Genomic DNA, 20,135 nt, shown 5'->3' with positions numbered 1-20,135 from the left:
CTAGCACAATTCTAAATCCCATTAAAAGCTACGACCATTATCCGACGTTGACTTTGGCCCGCGTTTAAGAAACTGCAAGGCGCGGATCACCCCCTCAGTGTCCTTGACTGGCCAGTTGATCTCGCCTCGACCGCGCCGCCATAGAAAGTTTAACCTTCTTAGCGCCGTAAAGTAGCGCCGAGTCAAAATGGAGAACGGTTCCGGTGAGGAGGGCAGTGTTTGTCTTTTGTGGCCGCTCAAACGAAGACATTGTTCACCGATCGCGGCTGGAAACATTAATCCTCCTTTATCCGCGGGCCACATCTATCCCGCGACTTAAACAATTATTTGGCAGACAATCGGCCAGATCACCGGAAGCTGATAAATCAAACACGTAAGACACGTCTGAGCGAAGGGAACGTTGAATCGACGATTACAATGTGGACGTAAAAATACGAGCTCGGGTATATTGAACCTACGTGTGGAAGCGCGAAGGAATGTCGACGGTAGCCTAATTATTTCGCAGCGAAAGCGACAACAATCGCTGCGTGAAGGGAACTCAGAGGAGATCAGAGGATTTATCGTGTTCTTATACGACGAACCGTACCGAGGAAATAACGCCGCTAGGATGAGTTATTAAGGCGGCAGATCGAAATCGATAAGAAGGGCAGCAGGTTTTTACAACATTGTCTGCACCTATATAGATATTATCCATGGATTATCATAATAGAAATGAAAATTAATGTCGAAGATCGACGTCCTAGATACGCGGGCGACTCGGTCTTCTTAGTCTCTCAATTATGACGCGCCGCTATCGGGGATCAATTCAATTTATTCGGTTTATCGTTCGATCGAAATCTGTGTTTATCCGATGCGATCGGTCGCGGAGCACGGTTCGATTAAAATAACTAGAAATACCAGAATGCGATGTGCAAATCGGTTTTTGTCAGTTTCAGGGAGAGCCGGTAATGCTAATTCGTCCTTCTCTTCCGTTCTGCACTCTTCATTAACTATATTCAACGCCCTCCCGTTTCTTGTAGCTATTTCCATGCTCCTGTGCGAATATAATGCATTAAGATAATTATAATCGACTATTAATTTATGGATGTTCCTTGGCTCGAGATCGACGCGATTGCGACGGATCGTCGCGCGTGTTCTGCGAGCGTTTCAGGAAGAAGAACGATGTTAATGAAACTGGACAGATACGGCTCAAATTTTATAAATAATTCAGCATCGCCGATGGAACAACGTTTAACGAGGCTGTACGTTTTCATTTCGTGGATTAATCGATGGTGTAACTACTGTTGGACGGACGGTCGAGTAACCTGAGAAGATTGAAGTGGGGGTGAAGACTATCTCACATCGAAGTAGAACAAAATGGCTGAAGACTTCCTCTTCACGCCTTGAATCTTGTCGAAAGTATCGAGCTGAATACTAACACCTAATTTCCTTTTAATTCTGGACAGAACATGAAAATATCTCACCTCCCATATTTTTCATATTCTACAAACCAATCTGAAACGACTTCAAAACTTCATGACTTCCATAATGCTTCCCACAAGTTAACTCCAATGTTCCTCAAAAACAGTCAAAATTCGCAGAAAGGAAAATTCACAAGAGTCAAAGAAACCTTCCAAGATTTGCGACCTTCGAACACCAAAGTCAAATTACACCTGCGAGAACGTTATCCCATAAATTCCATGCAATTTTCGATGCATCCGAGTAACCAGTCGCCGGAACTTTCGAAACATGAAATTCCAGGCTGCATTTTTTGCGCGCGAGGACGGCGGGACGCGGGATTGCAGTTCGGATTCTTACGAGTGTGCGATCCGGGCTCGCTATTCCTCCTCCTACGATGAAGAAGAGCCACTGTCGGCAGTTTGTCCTGTCTTCCGCCACGCACTCTTTATTACCCCGTCCTCCGCCGCCTCTCTCACTCGCGGCGGCGAGCACCCGCGCGATTCTCTACAAGTTCAACACATTTAGGGGGTTATCGTATTATGTCGAGTCACGAACTCGTTATACCACGGCAAGACGGATCGGCGCTATAAAACCACTTGGTTTCAGTTTAACCAAAGGGTGCGCGATATAACTGGTTTACATTTCGCCGCCTTTCTCGCGGCTGCCTCCCCTCCCTCTCGCTCCGCCGTCGTTCCCGAGAGCTCGTCTTCCCCGTCCCGCCACATTGCTGCACGGGGAAATTTTTTACAGAAATCGCGCAGCTCCGAGTCTCCTTCTCTCTCTTCCTCCCCTTCTCTGTCCCTTTCCAGCGGAGATAGGATCACCACTGCCGGGGGTCCACGAAGCCAGAAGATATTGGGCCTGGCCTGAAGTTTCCGCCGCGATAGAGACTGCGGGAACTCCGTGCCGCAGGATTTACGAGCGCTGACGTTACAGTTAAGGGAAATCTGACGTTACCGAAATGGGAATCCGGGTGAAGAGAAGGAGGAATCGATAGTGACTGTTCGCCGGTAGATCGATGTCTGTATTGTAGGCGGAATAAAGGTAGACGCGTCTGGCGGTGGTGCAGAAGTAGCGAATAAAATGAAACGGATTACGCAAATTGCGCGTCGTAAGTTTCAGGAGGTTGAAGCGAATTGTAGTAACTAGAAAGTAAGTCGATTCGCGACGGTGGAACAGGCGGAGAGTTAACGGTTAAACAGAAGCGTAATGAAACCATAAATTACAGACCACCCGTATGAAGTTGTCAAAGATAATGAAAGCCAGCGGAAAGGCGAGTAACAAAATACCTTAGATCCGATTAATTTCCATTCGATACGCGATAAATATCTTCACGTACTCGATCAAAACATTTCACCTGCGTAATCGACGGAAGAAGGAAGAAAAGAACGGATTCGATGGCCGCCTCGCGTAACCGTTTCCAAAAAGTCCGCGCAAAACGTCGAGACCGACCACCATACATCAACTTTCCTGCCAGACCATTAGCATACCGATGCTCACCGCGCCGCCTAACATTGAGCATGGAGAATCCAATGGAACAGTGAATGAAGAAAACACGGGCCAGCGCGGAAAGTACGGGGAATCACGGGCAGGCCAACCAGCGGCGTCCCATCGAACCCGGCACTTTCGTTTCACGCAAATTTCAGAGTTTCGCGAGCAAATTGCTAGCCTGTCGGACGGAGCGGAACGCGGACCCGATGGAATGGACGGCGCGGCGTTGCGCCGCGGGACGATCGGATGTGGATGCTAACCAGTTGATCCACGTGCTTGTTATCAAAGTAACAATATCGAATCGTCGTCGCCGGACAGCGCGTGTATCGCGTCACGAACGCGTGCGCGCTGAAAAATCAAACGCCGTCGAGAACGTGGGATAGAACGCCGGCCGAAGGTATAATTCACGGACGGCTGGATATAATGAGTAGAACGCGCATCCTTATGCATTTATAATTGAGAAAAATTTTCTAAAGCCTGTAAAACACGAAGCCTGGAATTTAATGGGGGTTCGGCTCATTCCCGGGGTATCTAAAGTGATGTTGCGGGAAGCGAAATTTAATTTAACGCTTGTTCGTCGAATTAGAAGCATGTTACGAGTCTCCTTAGTGTTTCTACTGCATTAAAAGAAGCTTAATAAATTTCCTCTGGACGATAATCTCGGAAGAAATCATCGTGTTACCTCTGTTGCTCGAGGTAATTAGATTAACTTCGAATGTTTAGAAAATAATTTCTAAACATCTCCGGTATACCACAGAAGACCATTACTTTGCTAAAGGGTCCATCACTGAACGAATAAAGTAAAGTAGTATCAGACCTCTGGCCTACAATACAGAACGAGACCAGAAATCACAGACCGTCGTGCCGAGATAGAAATTCGTCAAGAATTCTCACCCTTGAAAATCTGGCCGATTACTGAGACGATCTCTCCCGAGCACGCACGCGATTCTAAATGCGTCCGATGGGAGCTCGTTCCCGACGTGAAGCCGCCGGAAAAAATTCAGTATCCGGCGAGCGAAAGAGCCGGTGCGCGATCGACGGGGATAACGGGGATCAACAGCGAATCACCATCGGAGAAGCCGGTGGTTTGCTCGCGATCCGACGGGAAACGTTCGCGGGCCTACTGCGAAAGTCCGCGCGGCGCGTGTAATCCCGCCGACCGTACGGAAGAGCGGGGCAGAGAGGAACGCAGAGCGCCGCGGCCGGAGAGACGCAATTACTGAAATTGAACGAGGCTTGATGCGAGGTTAATCAACGAGAGTCGACCGGTTGCGAGAGTGTCACGATCCGACAGACGATGGATTTCGTTGTTCACCCCCGGGGCGCACTGATTTCCGCCTTTTTCCTGTTCGATGGTGGGAAGCATTGTCGAGACCTCTGGCGAACTCGCGAGCATCTAGGCGGTGAAGCATGCATCGCACGGAGCAAAGAGGTGTTTCCAAATAACAGGGACCACCCAACGACCGCTTGCGCGAGCGTTGCTCGCCTCTGGGAATCAGCGATGAAACGCCGAAGAAAAAAAACCGCGAGCAACGCGGCAGCAGCGAGAAGATGGAATCCTCGGATCATCGGCCAGCTCCGTTTCCGGCGCAGATTTTCGGTGTCGCGCGAGTGACCAACGGCGTGCGGTCTTCCGGGCTGCACTCCGTCAGGACGTCGACGTAAATCCTTAGGTGGGCGGGGCGTGGACGCGTTTGCGTTGATGCAGACCAAGAATAGCCGGCGAAGTGTATCGGATCCGCGCGATCCGGCCAACGGTCGTTTCTCCGATTACGATCGAACCGGCGGCGTCCTCTTCCTCCGGAGTCCCCGGTAACGCAACGTTATTGCAACACTCGGGGACACTCGAAGCAGACGCGGAATCAAGTGGATCGAAGCCACCTCTTGTCCTTTCGATGGACGAGCAATACCATCTTTCCCACCGAATATTTCCACGTTGTTCACTGCACACCTACCGCCTTTTCCGCACAACCGTCCACCCGGAGAAAGGGCGGGATCACCAATGTATGCACCGAATTTGTCAGCGTAATAAAAATAGATGAGCCAGCGAGATCTAACCCGAGATAAAGTGGGATTTACGGGTGGCGGCGTGATCCTCCGCGCGAAGCGGCCAGCGGAGAGACGAGATATCGACGGAGGATTCGGCTCGACTGGCCCGAGACACCGGCCACGACGCCGGAACCCGGAAGACCGGGCCGGGGGCCACGGGCTTCGGCTGCCCGCCCGAAAAGAAGGTAAAAGTAACAGTTATGTTCATTGTCGCGCGGCCACGGCCCACGTTTTATGACTGCTCGGCCAGTAAAAAAAGGAATAACGGTACCCATCGTCTCGGCGAGCCTTGTTTATTCGCCCCGGTAACACGGCGAAGCGTATCAGGACGCCTAACCGAGGGCTTAGCACCCGGAGACCGGAGTTGTCCTGTGTGTCGGACGGCGGACGTGACTGCGCGACCATTTGCCAGTTTTATTGCCGGTCCAGGCAAATTACGACGCTGCCCCGGCCGACTTCTGCTGTCTATTCTGTCGAGGTCCTTTTTAGACCCGTCGCTTTTTTACTTCGAAGTTTCCTACGCCGAGGTGGACCCGCGCCGGGACGCAGTCAGGAATGCATTAAATGTTTGTTAGCCTATGATGCCGCTCGGGAATTATGTATTCTGGTGTTGTGAAGAATTAGGGTGGACTCGGCCACTTTGTTTTCCGTTCGCTGTCGCGCAGTGAATTATGGGCTGGAGTTCGTCAGTCGCGATGCGAAAAGTCGCATGAGACCTTGGAAGTAACGAAATCATTGAAATACAATGCGTTGGGAGTATGGCGGTAACGTTGCCATAATTCTTTCGAACCTTTTTCAACGAATGTTTCGCTCATTGAAAATGAGACTGGGATTTGTGGAACCGTAGAAGAATTGTTGGCGAAATGCGAACGGTTTATGAGTTAATCGATGTTACTGTTAATGAAACAACCTTGTAAAGTATGCAATATTTTCTGGGTCACTCTAATAATTCAATTCTCCGGGAGTATATCGGGCAGTTGGAAAGTAGGTCGGTAATAGAGGTTCGGAAGTGAATTGTAAATTAAGTGGACATTTTTTGCTTACATTTCCTCGAGGGATACACGGCCCTAAAACCGTTGACCCTCGATCTGGTGTGACTGTACCCGCATTAATGCCAGATTAACCCCTTGACGTCGATCTTCCACCCTAGCCCGTGCACGAGCATCGTGTTCTCCTGCGGCTGCGCCGGACCAAGCTTCGTTTTTGAGGCAAGAGTTATTTTATATATCAGAGCCCGTTATTATGTTGTATGTAATAACGGTAATAATATACATTGCGCTCGTATTTTCCATAACATATTACAAGGCAATTCAAAGTAATACTTCTGAACCTGCTGGCGCCATGGTTCCACTAACGTGCACGCTGAAATACTACTTCGTAATAAATTGGACTGCGTCGCAATTCGATTTTTTCTTCTTTCGTCGAAGTCTCACAATATATCGAATACACAGACAGTTTCAGGTAGAAGAAATGCTACAGGGTGTCTCGTAATTTCGGCCTCGAACCAGAAACAGGTAATCCTTGGTCCCTAATCGATCAGAAAATATAAACCACTGCTACCTAACAAATGAAAACATCCAAACGATATCGTACTCGTTCATTAATCATCGTTAATCATTATAGTTAACATTTATCCTTATTAAATTTTTATCAATATACCGTAAAATCATAACGATCTCGAAGCGTTAATATCTCGTCTACAATCGATACAAGGAATCCAAAATCGCTCGAGCAATTATTCGAATCTCATCGCCAAATAAATCCTGTACAAAGGACTCTTCTTCCCGCCCGTTTTCCGCGCAAGTTATGAATCACCCTGTACAATTAATCATCGACGATCGTGCCGAGCCAGCGGAACCACTCGAGAAGTTAACCAGATCGCCATGAGCGCGGGCGCGTCTCCGGAAACGGGATTTCTTCGGCAGCGTTTCGATCTATATTAAAAGTAAATACGTCTCGTAAGGTCGGCGCACCGAGTGCTCCGAGTATAAAGCTGCGCTGCGCAATATATAATACGCGGTTAGATGCGAGACTACTTTTAACCGCGGCCCGTAAATCAAACAACCGACTGCGTGGCGCATTCCTAGAGAAAACCTGCCCTGAGTGGAAAAATAACGGCGGCGGCCGCGCTCGGGATCTCGGCCGCTTCTAATGAACGATATACGACTCGATTCGCAAAACGAGAAACTCCGGCGATTATAGTCCCGACCGGGGACTTCCGTCAACGCTTCGCCAGCCGATTACATTGCACGTTCGCGCGAGCTTGGGCCGCAGAGCGGCCGGCACGTGGAAGGAACGAGGAAGAGAAAACCTCCTCCGTGCCGATACAGGAAAACGATTATGGAGGCATTTTGGAAAGTCGAGGTATCAATTGTTCGAAGAAACGCGATGCACACCCTAGGGACGGAGCGATTTGCGTGTAGAAGTAGTTGACGAGGTTAATTTCTCTCCAAAAGGGACACGTTGCCTCGGTGCTGAAGAAGTAATTTGTGACTTGAGATACGCTGTTTTCTACAGTGCATCAGGTATCCGAACATGTTATTGCGAATCGTGAGAAATTGTTTATGATTACTCGTTCGCTGTTTTTATAGGAATGTTTCTAAAGGAAACGTAAATGAGACGTTCACTTTCGTTTCTTCGGTCACCGGTTCCCCGAAAAGCGATTCGCTGAGTTACTATCTAACGAGAAGATAAAGTATTTTTCATTTGAAATCAGAGTGGTGTAAGGGCCCTAAAAATGACTTTGAGGGTCTCTCGGACGATCCGAGCCTTGGGCTACGGTCCAATTAACCCATATATAGGCCCTCACTCCACGAGTAAAAGGAAACCGAGCTGGCACGTTTGATCGATTCTTTCTGCGATTTGCATCGCGAGTTGCGCTTGTCGCCGAGAAACCTTCGACGCATCCTGAACAACAAAGTTCTGTAATCCATGCTAGGATTTCCCCGGGAGTTTGTGTATCGTGAAATAAATTAAACGAATGGCCGCAGCGAGTTAAAAGCAGAATAGAATTTCAAGAAGATTTCATAAAAATTTCACTGGCACAAACTTTGTGGAATGACTCCGTTTCCCTGACAATTCACCGGTATCGTAGCGGCACTTTTTCCACGATTTCTCATTCATCTTGTCGAGGTACCTGTGGCCTGAGCCAACTCGCCAGTTCTCCCTTTACGATCGTAGATAACTCTAATAAAACACTATACTTATACTATCAGTAAGCAGAGGCTCGATCAGCTCCGGTACATCGCACAGTACGTCCACACGACACGGCTAACACGAGTGAACTGTACGCCAGCATTGCAATGTAACAAATTCACCGCGCCCTTTTCAAGGTGCGGCATTCAGTAATCATCCATTGACTCCATTATTCATCCTTTTAATTGGTCACCGTTAATTAATTAAAATATAAAAGGAGGAGCCTCACAGGGATCACACACGTATGACCCTTACCACAAGACTCACAGATAAACCGATAAACACCCGAAATATGCTTTCATAAAATCCACAAAAATTTCAATTCGCGTAAAGCTCCACAGCCTACCAATCACCGTACTTAAAACAGAGAAATCATCAAACAAATCCTCCTCGCAATTGGCATCGGCAGCCGGTATCCTCGATCAGTTCGAATCGGAGCGCGTCGACGGCAAGAGAGAGAGAAAGAGAAAGAGAGAGAGAGAGAGAGAGAGAGATCAACGCCTGAAAAAGCGCACGTGTCCTCCACAGGCGCACAGCTATTATTACAAAGTCACGTGGAATCGGCGCGGCGCGGCGTCTTATTACAAAATCCCCAAGGTCCCGGGCGACGATCACCGATTACCCAGCGGAGCGCGAGAAATCGCTGGACGAGAAGCAGAAAGAAATACACTCCGGCCGTGGACGATGGAAAGAAAGCGGGAACGGAAAAGGCGGGAACAAGGGGAAAAATCCGCGGCGCGCCGGGAGCGACACCGGTCACGGTAGCAGTAAATTTCTCGAGCTAATGGTGCACAACAAACGCTTGTCCGTACCTAAGCTCGTAATGTCCGTTCACGCCGGCCTAATATCGTTCCCGGCGTTTAATAAATACGTCGCGGCGGTGATACGTCATAACTTTTCCACGCGTCGCGGATCCCGTGCACGCGCTCGACACCCGAGTGCCCGGCCACCTATACACCGACACAGAGGCGGGTGTGTGTGTGTGTTAAACGCGCGGCGGACACGCACGTACCGCGATGTATCACGTTGATATTCGTCGAACGGTTACCGCGTAATGTCACTGAGTTATATGGTTCTTAACCGAGACTCTTAATCGCTGGATAATGTTGTCGATTCCTCTCTCTCTCTCTCTCTCTCTCTTTCTCTCACTCTCACTCTCTCTCTCTCTCTCTCTCTCCCTACTCCTTTCTCCGCCCCGCCAACCAGCCAAGCAACGTGCACGAACGCACACACCGGTAAAACGAAACGCGTACCCGGCGCGCGCGCACGTGACGAATGCGTAATTTCGCCACGGACGAATGATCGTCGTACGTTTTTAGTGGCACAAAAAGGACGCCAGGATTAGAACTCGCCGGTTTCCTCCTACTCCGCGCACCGAACGGGCGCCATACGAGCCGCGCAGAAATTATTCAGCTGGCATGTGAGTGCAGTGTCGATGCCGTTGCGTGATTCACGCATCTGGAATTCGATGGCGCTTCCAGAAAATTAATTAAATCTCGCCGTGACGCCGGCCGCGGATTTCGCAATCGCACCGCGCGGCTTTCACGGTTCACCACTACCGTGCGGTTGCCGGGACTACGGGTTGCAACGTGATGTTGAGAAGTGGCCTGTTTAGTTGAGCTCTTAGACACTGGTAGCAGAAATCTGACTGATTGCGGTTTATTTGGTCGACAGATTGGAGTTCGGTTGTTGTTTGAAACAGTTGTGGATTGAAGGAGATGAAAAGACTTGTGACTTTGAACTTTGCAATGTTTTTATCTGTTTTTCTGTTTTAACGTTTCTCTGTTTTTCGAGTGGACCACTGATCAACAACCCCAATTCTACGTCATCTGCATCAATGGAAGCATCAAATTGATCAGGTAACAGCATCGCGTTACCTAGCATTTTTCTAAAATTCCTGTGTTCGAAGCATATTTCCCTTTTACTATGACTTTAGTCTCACTGAGATTTCATCATGTAAACGCAACTTGTTTCCGTGTTTTCCAGTTCGGAGCAGCTACCGGAGAACGCCCAGCGTTCACGCAACGCTTCCGCGGTCGTTCATCGCGGATGATGAACGACGAACGAGACGCCGAGCGATTCTCTCTATTAACGTTCGAACACAACGCGCGATTAATATGGCCGGCGGGATAATAACGGTTGTGCACGCGCGGTCCCGCTCTCGCAGCCGATCGTGGGCCAGCTTAAAAATTCGAGATAGAATCGTACATCATTGCCGTGTACGACGGGAAAGAGGCGGTGAAATTAAGAAATTTTCGCTCCGCGGCGAGCCGAAACGAAGAAAGAAGAGGGAAGCGGACTGGCGAGAGAGCGAGCTCGCTCGCGCGCGGCCACGACGACGATCGAGCGATTATTTTAAAAGGTCAAGAGGTTTCAGGTGGATGAGTTATGCCCGTCGTCCTTTCCCACCCGCGTCGGCGGTCAATAGCCACGAAATAAATGGGTACGCAAACGTTTCGATTTGGTTCCTCGCATGGAACGAGCGCGCGCGGCCGATATTGTTACATCTCCTACGCGTGAAATCGGCCGAACGGGGAAAAAAAGGTAACGATCGCGGCAACCGAAGACAAACATTAATTATACGTATCGTGTTCGCTAGTTTTTACGCCGACGAGTAATTGATTGACGTGTTCGATCCGAAGGAAAAACGATATTAACATGCGCATAAGCTTTCGTAGTCCGTTGGATTCTAGAACGATCAGCTATACGTTCACCTTCGCTGCTTCCTGATGATTAACGTGAGAATCCTGCTCCGGATGCTTATAAATTTACCTCTGATGATGTAAATTATAAACAAGGTTTTTCATCGTGAACGATCTCGAGTCACAACACTTCGAAGTAGACGTAAGATCGATCCTCTTCAGTTTTTCTCACTGTCCGCCGGTAACATCGATGCAACGCTCTTCCTCCGATCGGCCGGAATCTCGCGTGGCCAAGTTCCGAGGGTCCCGCGTAGGAACCGGGCCAAAACAGGTAGGGTCTGAGGTCGGCGAGCGACTATGCCCGTCGGATTGTCGGCCGCCTCGGTCTCTTTGCGCCAGTTAACATATCTCGCCGGCCAAATAGATAGCGCGATGCATGAGGGAAGGTGGAGGTTGAACCTAACGTGAGTCACGGTCCCAGCAGCGGCCTTGAACGTAACCACCATCGCGGGAAGGATCCGAGGCCTGCGAAACGCCGGTCGACGCCTTTTCCCTTTTCATCTATTACAGCACGACCGCGAGCGGCGCGCGTACGTACTCCCGTTCCGTTCCGGTCGCGTCGTCCAGTTTCTCCGTGCCATTAACGATCATATGTTTCTCCGCGTTATTACATCCGCCCCGCCCCTTCCGCGGGCGTCGCATTATATTCGCGGGCAACGGGCGTAATAATCTCGCCGGGGCAGATAAACAAATAAACGAGCGATCGACGCTCGCGCGTTTACGGCCGGGCCGGTGCCACGCGTCCCTCGTTCTCCCTCTTCCTCGCTCACGGCGCGGCGATAAACTGTATCGTTGTCACTGGCAATTAGTCGGTAGTTGGATATTCATAAACTTTTTACCGATCGGTCGATCGCGGGATCGCTCGGACCTGACCGGAATGAAGGAGGAAACCGAGACCGGTGACTGGCGTAAAGGCATTGTGGCTGGGTCGCGAGCCAAGGTGGCAGGTGCTGTGCGTAATGGCCGGCCCCCGTCCAGGCGGACAGGGAGTTGCGCGCCGTGGGCAGGTTTGCCGGCGCAACGTCGAAAAAAGAAAGCAGGGAAACAGGGAGGGTGGGAGGCAGAGCAACCGAACAAAACGATAAAGAAGCGCCGCGCCGCGTCGCGTCGCGTCGCGTCGAGTCGAGTCGAGTCGAGTCGAGTCGCGTCGCGCGTGAGTTACGAAGCTCTCTGTCTGTTCGCGGTATCAACGCGATGGCCGATTACATCGTCGCGTATTAATTGAATACGGACGACCCGCCGGTTGCGCGGCGCAGATGGCGCCAGAACGAGGCAAAGAACAGTTCAGAGGATGAACTCGAAGAAACGGATCGAACGATTCTTCTTTCCTCGCGTTCTCGCTGTCTCTCCGTCTCTGTTCTCTCAGGGTTTTGCCCGCGCCGGGGCCGCGCTCCCCTTTTCTCCGCGGGCCCGGTTGATGGACACGGTGCGATACGGCACCGCGATGCGCCGGCGATCATCGATTTCAACGAGTTCCACGTAGACGACGAGGCATCGCGTCGAATCCGTAAGTGACGCCGCGATGGAAGATCGATGGAACGAAGAAACGTTTAGCCAACCGATGGAAATTGTTGGTTTTATCGTGGGACTGACGAGCCCGCGGACGTGTTTCCTGATGAATGTTTAATGGCCGGCTAATTAAACGGGCCTCGCGTCGCAGCTCTTTGACTTATTCAACGGAATCCCTGGATTCCTTACTCCGTGAGATTGTTACTTTTCACTTTTTCTTGTTGCGTCTCCCCTTTTTTTTTATTTCCCCTCGGCCGATCCCGTGATTCCAGCGCCGGCCTCCGGGCAGCGATTCCACGATGTATCGTTCGAGTTACATCTTCATCTCGGAGGCAGGCTCCGGGCATTCCGTAAAAACGTGAGCGGGAACACTTTTCGATTCAATTATTTTGCCTTGTATCCCCGGCGTTCCTCGCCGGCGCGGGTATACCATCCTTTGTCCGCCGGTGTACTCGTTCCGATCGTCGAGCACCTAAACACGTTCTTCGTGCCTACGATGCGCGCTCGATCCGGAGTATGCATTATCTCAGCCTGGAGCAGCGAAATGGCAGTCTACTCCGGAGACCGCAGAACCCGCCAAGAGCTTCTCCTATTGTCGGAAGCTTCGCATCTCCGCGAAGATCCTTCCGCGGAATTTTTCTGTAATCTCTGCGGCGCTTATCGGGACATGCATCGGGTCGTTAATTAAGTTCTACTTATCGCACTTTGTTGCCTGCATCGGCGAGGCAGAAGTTAACAGTCGATCGGACTCGATAAAGAATTAATGGTCGAAAGTTGCATCGCGGTGCGATAATGTTGCGCCTCTCGATGGTGAAATCATTGAAGATGGGAGGAGATGTTCTTCTGTATGTGACCTACATGGTACACTGTACTGCCCGTCTGCGGCCCGAAGGCGTAGTACTTCAAGAATCACGACGAAGCGAGAAATTGATCCCTCATTTGGTCTGCCCTCGAGGAACTGGCGTTTTACCGATGTAGAAAGCATCTCGCATTGGAGAAATAAGACGGGATGGTTGAATCTTGCTCGATTCGAAATATTATCGATACTGGCGAGTGCTGCTAACTTTTTCGAAGAGGAACTGATCAGTTGTTAAACTTGAAGAAACTTTGTAGCGAAAAATCTATAGCATCTAGAGTCTATTAAAAGTCTACAGATCCATAACATAGGATTACAGAACATAGGATACCCAAAATACAAATGTATTCTATATCCTATAGAGCACAAAAAATACAGATCAAGTGAATTTAGTCCTCGGCTAAACATAAATCCCAGCGCTAATTAAAAAGCGATCAGATGGTGATTCAAAAGTACAAACACATCGATCGCCTCGCGGGCGACCGATCGGTTCCCCCGCGGAGTAGAGACGCGAGGGAGTCTCGGCTATTCGGAAACAATCTCAGAAACAGCGGGGTAATTGATAAATTGCCGCTAACGACAATGGTACGCGGCGAGAGGATTAATCCTAGCCGCGAGGGCGATAACTCCTCCCGCATGAAATTTGCAAAACACCGAGATAGCGTACGGCCCGTTGTCGGTGTATAAAGGCGAGCCAGCCAGCGCACCGCTCGTACATGCGAACAGCTCGTCCATCAAATTGAGAACCCTGGTAGGCAGGCAGCCGGTACGCTGCCGGCTGAACGTGCGATCAGCGCCTATACTTCGTTCGCTCGCTCGCTCGCTCGCTCGCTCGCGCGCGTTACGCGCCGCTCACGTTTCACAGGAGAGACTTCTTTCCCTCTTTGCAGCTCGTAGGCACGTATAAACCATTGCTATTGTTCGCCACCGCCAGGTAAAGACGTAACCGACGAGGCCCGCTCAATGGAGACGCGGCGCGACCACCGTCAGTCTCCGAAACGCTCATTGCCTACCACTGAGATACACGTGTACCAAGGTGTCCTCCTACCTGATGCTAGACATGAGATACCGGGGTGGCATCTGCCAGCTAATATCACCTCGTTCATCTTGTAATCGTTCACCGTGGCTCATCGAGCCGGTCGTCTTGGTGGGAACGCTTCCATCGGAGTTTCTGGCAAGATTTATCGCTTTCCATACTTCGAAAATAAGGAGTTGCTCGATTTAATTGAGGATTTCTCTTTAAAAGAGATTTATGAGACAGCTATAGACCGAAGGTGAAATTTAAATAATCGTCAATGAACTGATAATTTGCGTTTTGTAACATTGTTACGTTCACGGCCGGTTCCTTGGAAGAATAGCTTTTTACCGGGGGAACAGACGATCTTTGTTCTTTTGGTCTCGGCAAGGTTTCGCAGCTTTTTCTTTCGTTTTTCGTCTACAGCGTCTATTTTCAGGCGTCGAAGCACCTGGATGCGTCACGGTAAGCGGTCGAAGTAATGTTTAACGCTAACTAGCCGCAGATCGTATCAAACGCGGGCTTCAATTGTTTTTCACGTGCAGAACGGCCAGTTAACACTGGCCCCCGGCCGTTCGCCAATCGCGTGAAATAACGTTAAGCGCCATCACGGGTGGCGGCCGGGTTTGTCAGCGAAGAAAAAACGTGGGACAGGATGTTAGTGATTCCGCCGATCAGAAATTACGCTTCCATGCCGGTGGAAACGCTACGGCCGTGATTAGTACCTTTACGGTTTCGCGGGTTACGGCGCAATGAAAGTATAAAAACTGATTGACGAGACATCGGTTCCACGGTGAAATTATGCGGCGAGGCTTCATGCAAATTGCCCGTGTCCCGATACCATTTGATCGATGTTTACAATTAGTTTTAATGGCACGGTGCCACCAACGTTTTCTCCGACTGTGACGCCACCGGTGCCACCTTTTTTTTGCAACAATGCCTCCACCCAGACGGTATAAATTAAAAATCAATTGACTGAACGCTGGGTGGCGAAACCATGTTCTTGTAATACATACGATATCCCGTAATGCTACGTTTACCGGCGGTTTTTTCTTAATTTCTTGCTCCCGGAAAATCGAGAGCTTCTGTTACCTCGGTTACGCATTGATACACTCTATATTCACGCGTATGATTTCAAAGAGACCGGTTGCCAACAAACGAGCCTTTTTACTCGAGTCGATTCGAAGGTTAACCGTGCAGCCAATTGGCCAGCGATTACTCTGGAAACGTGTAAAACCCCTCCGTTTATCGTAATCGTTAAAATTTTCAGGGTATCAATCGTTCAGAAAATCCCCTGCAAACTTATACGCTCCGTCCCATTCGACAGGTGAGCAAGAACTCCCAGCTAATTACGATGCGGTCGAGGATGCAAATTTCGGTGTCCGAGCTCCAGTAATTCACCGGTTACGGCGAAAGCAGCGAAACGTTTCGGAGTGGCGCGCAGCAGATGACGGAAGAAGTTTCGTGCAGAGTTTGCGGAATCCGAGGCAGCGGATCGGGAGTAGGTTGGATCAGATGTGAAGGGCCACGTAATTTCCAGCGACCCGAATGTTTTTCGAGCGAGCAGTACGCAGAAGCGGCGGGCGTGGAGAAGGGAAAAGGGCGTAGTAAGTCATACGGAGAGGCTCGTACGTCATCCTCCATCCGGGCCAACGGAGCAACACATGGAAAGGGTCTGCGAAGCCTCCATGCTCGATGAACGCACCTACCAACTTGGGTCGCCTCTTTAGGTCGCGGCGCGCTTGTGTGCCCGCGTCACCAACACACGAACTAGCCCCGTTCGTACCTCAACGAGCGGAGGCAGAGGCCGAGCCACTTGGTCACGGGCGTGCAACACGCACGCCTATATTCGACGCGACTCCACGATCCGATCTTTTCAATTTTCCGATTGTAAATTAGCGGCTCAAATGGTTCGTAAAAACGCCGTCGGGGATACGTAACAGACACTACGAGGCCGGAAACACGGTCAGAGCGAGGTGGGGGATAGAAAGAGAGAAAAGAGCCAGAGGGAGAGGGGCACAGACATCAAGATGGAAAGTGCACTCGGCCATGTTCGTCAGCCATTGAGGTATATTTCACGAGTCGCGCACCTTGCAACGAGGCTTCATCCGTTGATCGATAATCGTCGCACTGTTCCTTGCAGGATTTCGCGAATAGAAGCGAGGCGATGAGCAAATGGATGGAGGAGTCACACGTGAAAATGGTGGAACGAGGGCAGTAACTCACGGGACAATCCCAGCGAACAGTTGCCGGTAATTAGAAGCTCGCGTGAAACGGATCCGTAAAAAAAGGGCCCGCTCGTAAATGATTTGTACAATGAACTTGCCCGTGCTTCCTCCCTCTTTCTCTATTTTTTTCTCTCCGTTTCTCTTTCCCTCGGTTTGTTCCAGGCCCGAGACAATTCCTACCACACACGAAGGAGGGACGCGGCGGAACGATCTTGGTCGATACACACAGAGATACGTGCTCTGTATTACCGACGAACCCTCGCAGCGACGATAGCGGTAAGCGTGGAGGCACATAAGAGGGTGGGGTAAACGAGCCGAGCCACGATTTCGTCGTCGTAAACGTCAACGTTACGGTTACAGCGTTGTTCCTAGCTGGTTTATATTGAACGAGGTTGCTCCCCGAGGTACGTAACACCTACTGGCAACCGTCGTATCGTGGAGTAGCACCATACTCGAGTTTCCAACTCGCCTCGCCGTGCAACAGAGATGGAGACCAGACCGGAGAGAGTGCGAGGGAGAAAGACGGAGAGAGAAAGAGAGTGCGTGGAGGGAGAGACCACGTGGCTTTTACGCGGGAACCTCGGCTGCTTCGGAGCCGAAGAGTTCAAGGTTTGTTAGCTCCTATCCTTTCGTACACACGGAGCCGCGGCTAGACCAGCACCGGCCAATAAAGATCCCCGTAACGACGCGGTATCGACGCGCGTAAATCAAAAAAGGAACGCGACGACACGCGCGCCGCGGTCGTTAACATTCCGACACGTACTTCGCATTTTTCTAATCAATTTGGGGGGCCCGGACGCCGGGGAAAGTGTTGATCGAACGGATAGACTCGGATTATTGATTTACAAGCTCGACTTCTGCGGTTTATTGTTCAACCGCTTTGCTCCCCCGTGCTGTTCGTGGAAACGCTTTTTACCGGAGTACTGGTTTCATTATCAGACTACCGAGTTTATCGAAGTTTGTTGAGGGATTATTATCATGACGTAACTTCGTTTATGTGAACTATTTTCGTCATTGCAACCGGTTCGCTGAATATCTTTGTTGAACCGTTATTATTTGAACGCGAGTCACGCGAAGCGTGAACTTGTGGTTTTGCTGTGCGGTTGGTTATTTGAACGGAATGGCGTATTTTGATGCAACACGTTATTCGTTTGCTTTACAGAAGTACGGTATATTATGAGATATTTATTATACATATTTATATACTTTGAGCCTAATCAATCTTAAGGATTATTCTAATTTTCTAGGAGCGATCGCGCCATTCCGAAAGCCGAAATTTATTGGATTCTTCTTAGAGAACTCTTAAAAAATCGGGGACTAGTTACTTAAATGTAAGTTACTTCTAAGTTACTTATCGTCTGTTCATTAAGAATCATTGTCACGTTGAACGCTTCATTCCGGTAGCGCCGATCTATACACTTTTCGAGAATGCTACCTGAACCGCATCCTCACCGCTCCGACTTTTTCGTCCGGGCGGCGACAATGCCAGGATAACGCGGAACAAGAATTAGCATTCTAAGGAAAGCCTCAGGGAAACGAGGCAGTTTCGCAAGAATAAATGAACCACGGGGTGTGCAGATAGTATTCGAAGCTCCGTCTTCACGCCCTCTAATTACCCCATAGACGCGGCGGGACCCTTCAATGAGGGGCCATAAATTTCGAGCGCGTTTGAAAACAGCCTCCGAAAGTGATACGACGGGACAGGGAGCAGACGACTTTTGTGCGTCGAGCTATGCGTCTCGTGAATTGCCCGGCCAGACACGGAAACGTGTTCCATTAAATTGAAAGAAGGGAAAAAAAATACTCCTTAACCGACTGACCGTTCAATCATCCGTGGAACGATCGCGGCCCGTAACAAGCGCGCTCCGCCTCGCCTCCCGAGCCGATGTTATCTGAATAAACGTTGTCTATTCGAATAAAATCCTCGGGCGTATCTGGGGCGATTCATTACGGTCGCGTTTAGGCGTTATATCGCTTCATTACCGTGACATTAACGGGGCGAGACGTCCGCGTCTGAAAACGGCGGCGATACCGACGAGCGGCGTCCGCGGCCGACCGTAAATCACAATGAATTTCAACCGCGTGCTCGCCCTTTGATGTTTATCAAACGGCTACGATACGGAATGCCATTCCGCGTAATCAAGTTTTCTTCGGCGATCGGTGCACCGCGAACGAGCTAGCCGGCTAGAGAGGCCGTGCACGCGGACCCGTTAATGTGTCCCGCCGATCGTGTTCCCCCAACACCGATCCGCCAATAAAACCGAGTTAATGATACCGTGTCTATCGGCCGTTGATTTGTGCGCGATTCGGACAGTGTAATCGGCCACCGCGATCACTTATAGAGCACTTAGGACGGACGTTTACGCAAATACCGGCCGCAGGTTTGGTAAATCATACCGCGGCAGGCGCGAGCATCGCGTGCCATAGTGCACTGTGATAACGTTTATTGTTTTCCCGAGGAGAAGCGGAAAAATTGGCATACCGAGCGACGGTGGCGACGATAGGAAACGCACGACAACCTCGCCGGACTAATCTCATTAAAATGAAACGTGTGATTTCATTAAAAAGTATGAATGGAAGGTGCTCGTGCGTGCAAACCGGCAACAGCGTTTCTTGTTGTTCTCGGTATTACTGCCGGTGTTACGTTGTTCATGTAAGGATTAGCAGCGAAAGGGTTCAGAAATGCTCCGAGGAGCATCGATTAGAATCGTTGCGTGAACAGAAACCGCTCGAACGACCTAAGCATGGGGAAACGATGAACTTTTTCTCGCCTGGGAACGTCGTAAATCGTTGTTTATCATCTACTCCGGGTCACTATGTTTTTACGGTGCCTAGCGACACTGTCTCGACGGATTGGTTCTCCGCGTGCCGCGACGATAAAACCGAATTATTTATTATAGGCGACGGACGGACGGTTGCGGCGTCGGCGTCGGCAGCGAATGCCGGCAGACACGTTGATGGCTCTATATTTACCCGAGGACTTTAATCTACGACGAAATAATCCATAATCCTGTATCAATAAATTTTCCTACGCGCGTGTATCGCGGCTTGTAGTACCAGCAACATTGAGGAGCACTTGCCGGCGCGCGAGCGCGAAATGAGTCAACGGACTTTCGATCCGGCGCGGTGCATAGAGAACCTGTTCCGCGGGAACGCGAAGCCGATCAATCGCCTATTCCCGTTCCTACGATTCCCTCCTACGAGCGGCGCATTCCGCCGCATCGTCGACACGACCCGCCGACTCATAATCGCGCCGATTATATCTTCCGTTTCCGTCGCCGTTAACGCCCGGGAAAACGGCGAGACACCGGCCACTTTCCCCGCGGCCGATCCCGCCGCCGCTCTTCAGGGCCGACGATTCATTGACCGTGAATCTGTTTCAGTCGCTGAATGGAGGAAGATGCCGATTCAGGAACGGGGATTTCTCGTTTCGCGGGCCGCCTCGGTGCCGCGCGCTGCACGACAGACGAGGGTGAAGAGAAGCATCGACGATCGCCACGCCTTCGGAATATTAAAAAATTCCCATCGCCCTTTCTCCCGCCTACCCGCGTCTCGAGTGTGTCCCGTGTTTGTAGAAGGCGCGAACGAAGAGGTTCGTTCAATAAAAATCCCGTTTCCCGGTCTCCTCGGACGAAACGCACGCGCCTACG

At 50.4% G+C, this 20,135-nt stretch overlaps 1 protein-coding gene and 1 long non-coding RNA gene across 3 annotated transcripts in view; one reads left to right on the top strand and one right to left on the bottom strand.

Annotated features, from left to right (window-relative positions):
- Ubx (ultrabithorax) overlaps positions 1-20,135 on the bottom strand; it is a 157,511-nt gene that overhangs the window by 133,286 nt on the left and 4,090 nt on the right. The window lies entirely within an intron of this gene.
- On the top strand, positions 16,943-19,892 carry LOC143174509 (uncharacterized). The gene is made up of 3 exons (XR_012998555.1): positions 16,943-17,094; positions 17,733-17,816; positions 19,869-19,892. It is a non-coding gene; the product is annotated as an uncharacterized LOC143174509 (long non-coding RNA).

Source organism: Nomia melanderi, chromosome 5 (genome assembly GCF_051020985.1).
Source record: "Nomia melanderi isolate GNS246 chromosome 5, iyNomMela1, whole genome shotgun sequence".
In the NCBI taxonomy this organism is placed as follows: Eukaryota; Metazoa; Arthropoda; class Insecta; order Hymenoptera; family Halictidae; genus Nomia; species Nomia melanderi.
This window is presented reverse-complemented; position numbering and strand designations above follow the sequence as displayed.